Source organism: Vicia villosa, linkage group LG2 (genome assembly GCF_029867415.1).
Source record: "Vicia villosa cultivar HV-30 ecotype Madison, WI linkage group LG2, Vvil1.0, whole genome shotgun sequence".
Taxonomy (NCBI): domain Eukaryota; kingdom Viridiplantae; phylum Streptophyta; class Magnoliopsida; order Fabales; family Fabaceae; genus Vicia; species Vicia villosa.
The window spans coordinates 28364956-28368136 of NC_081181.1; the positions used below are offsets into that span (position 1 = coordinate 28364956).

Below are 3181 nucleotides of genomic sequence, written 5' to 3' on the forward strand. Positions count from 1 at the left end.
ATAGTGCTACATTCAGCGGTAAGCGTTACAGTTTTGTTATCCTCGAGTTTCTTTTTGTATGATAGGATTTCTTTTAGGAATTTAGCGTATGAAGGCATTTCAGTTATGGCTTCTGTAAACGGTATGGTTATGTTTAATTGTTTCAGAAGTTCTACAAATCTTTTAAATTGCGCTTCGGTTTTTGATTTAGCTAATCTCTGAGGGTAAGGAATTGGTGGCTTATAAGGTGGTGGTGGAACGTAAGGTTTCTCTTTTTCAGGTTCCACTTCATTGTTGCTCTCATTGGCCTTAGCAGTTTGATCATCGGTTGATGTCTTTTGGGTTTCCTTTGGCTCTTGTTGTGACATGGGTGCGTTTTGAGTTCTAGGATCAATGGGTCCATCGTAATTCGTTCCACTTCGTAGTGTTATCGCGTTCGCATGTCCTTTAGGATTAGGTTGTGGTTGAGCAGGAAACGTGCCAGCAGGGGCGGCAGTAGGTGCTTGTTGTTGAGCTACTTGTGAGATTTGAGTTTCTAACATTTTGTTATGCGTAGCTAAGGCATCTACTTTGTTCGATAGTTGTTTTAGTTGCTCGCTATTGTGGATGTTTTTATTTAGGAAGTCCTTATTGGTTTGTTGTTGGGAAGCTATAAAGTTCTCCATCATGATTTCTAGGTTTGACTTCCTAGGGGTGTTTTGAGCAGCTACAGGCGCTTTTTGGTAGCCAGGTGGCACAGCAGGTGCTTGTCCAGGCGCGTACAACGCGTTGTTGTTTTTATAAGAAAAGTTCGGGTGGTATTTCCATCCAGGGTTGTACGTGTTAGAATAAGGGTTTCCTTGAGCATAGTTTACTTGATCAGATGGGACTCCAGTCAAGAGTTGACATTCGGCAACTGCGTGTCCAGTTAATCCACAAATCTCGCAGTTAGGTGTTACATCAGCAGCGGTGGCTGAAGGAGTGATGGTTAAGTTCTCGATCTTTTGAGTTAAAGCGTCTACTTTAGTGTTAACGCGGTCTATACCACTTATTTCGTACATTCCTCCTTTGGTTTGGGCTTTCTCTAGAGCGGCTCGTTCTCCACCCCATTGGTAATGGTTTGTGCCATGTTCTCTATGAGGTTATATGCTTCATCATGAGGTTTGTCCATTAATGCTCCGCCAACAGCGGCATCTATAGTCATTTTAGTGTTATATAAGAGACCACCATAGAAAGTATGGATGATCAGCCATGGTTCGAGTCCATGATGAGGGCATAGTCTAAGCATGTCCTTGTAACGTTCCCAAGCTTCGAAGAGTGATTCATTATCTTTCTGGGTAAATCCGTTGATTTGACCTCTGAGCATAGCAGTTTTGCTAGGCGGAAAGTATCTCGCTAAGAATACTCTCTTCAATTCGTCCCATGTAGTTATGGAATTAGAAGGCAGGGATTGAAGCCACGCTCTAGCTCTATCTCTCAAGGAGAAAGGAAAGAGACGTAATCGAATAGCTTCGGAACTAACGTTGTTAGCTTTGACAGTGTCGGCGTATTGCACGAACACAGATAAATGGAGGTTGGGGTCGTCTGCAGGGCTTCCAGAGAATTGATTCTGTTGAACAGCTTGGACCAACGAAGGTTTCAGTTCGAAATTGTTTGCCTCAATCGCAGGTGGTGCGATACTTGAATGCGGTTCAGCGCGCGAAGGAGCGGCATAGTCTCTAAGAGGACGAAGAGCAGCCATCTCTAACTTTGGGGTGATTTGATTAATTTGATCAGTAAAAGTCAATTCCTGATTAATCGGAATTGGTGCTACTTCGGGAAGATTGCGAGCTCGACATTTGACGTTAATGAAACTTTCGATCTCGTTAATTCGTTGTATTAAATCTCCTCCTTGTGAACGAGTATTTGGCATACAATCGTTCAGAAAGAAAGGAAAGAATTTCCCTAGTCTCTACGGTGTAACAGTGAGTTACGATATCGACTTAAATAGTCCCCGGCAACGGCGCCAAAAAACTTGATCGCGACTTTACGTGTCTATTAATCTGATGTCTGCAAGTGCACAGTCGTGTCGTGTAGTTTTAAAAGATATCGAATCCACAGGGACTATGAATCGATCTACCGTTATCTAAGGTTACTATGTAAAGCTAGGGCTACTAATATTTCGATTGTTCCTAAGGGAAAGTGATTGTGAGAAATAAAGAATATAATAAAAGACAGATATCAGCATGTATTTCGTTTAACTTAAGGTGATCCGAAGGTCCATTGGCTTTTGCATAATTTAATTAAAAATCTTTACTAATTCAATTGGTTAAAAATCCTCGTCTCAAACTTTCGCTCTGTTGATTTAGATTACTATCCTAATCCTAATGTACGCTTTCGCCATCCCATTAGATTTTAGAAAAGCTTTTTGGAAACAACGTAATTAATAAAATGCCTGTTTTATGAAGTCGTTATCTATTTAAATCTCCTAATCTCAAACTTTCGCTCTGTTGACTCGGAACATGCTAATATCCCTAACGTACGCTTTCACCATCCCGCTCGGGTGTAAAAACAATTTTTGAAAATAAATAAGTTCCAATTAGTTTTAATACGCTTTCGCCATCCTTAAAACTAATGTCCTATGTCTACTATCCAGTTAAAGATCTCAAACTTTCGCTCTATTGATTTTAACCTTTGACCGTCTTAAGATCTCAAACTTTCACTCTATTGTTCTTAAGACTTACTTATTAAATTAGACATACAAACCAAAAACAGGTGATAATTAACAAAACATAATTAAGCCAATTTATTTCGGATCCCTGCGGTTAACTTACTTTACATACCGATATCTAAATAAATTAGCCAGACATATTAATACAGTTAAGCATGCATGAATTAATTTGGCTTATGATAAAAGGCATGTTAATTGGCATATAATATATCATGCAAATAAATATATAAATAAAGGCAGTAAATATTAAACCTGAATTAAATAAATTGAAACTGAATCTTCGAGTACTGAACTTCCACCACAGGTTGGCTGGATCGTTCTTCGGAATTTAAACGGACAAAAAATAAAACAAGGAAAATAAAAAGCGATAAATCTAACGTAAGGCTAGATTTATAAAAGGTTCACAAAAATTTCCGGTGTAGAAATCGTTGTGAGAAAATAACTGTTTGAATTAAAGGAAGGCAGAAAATATAATGCACGGTACAATTTCGGCAGCACTTCGTTAGCAGGAAA

The 3181-nt window shown here is 39.1% G+C and overlaps 1 non-coding gene across 1 annotated transcript; it reads left to right on the plus strand.

The window, feature by feature from the left end:
• The first annotated feature begins 1217 nt into the window (after positions 1-1217).
• LOC131654272 (small nucleolar RNA R71) lies at positions 1218-1324 on the plus strand. Its single transcript, XR_009299315.1, has one exon. It is a non-coding gene; the product is annotated as a small nucleolar RNA R71 (small nucleolar RNA).
• The last annotated feature ends 1857 nt before the right edge of the window (positions 1325-3181 follow it).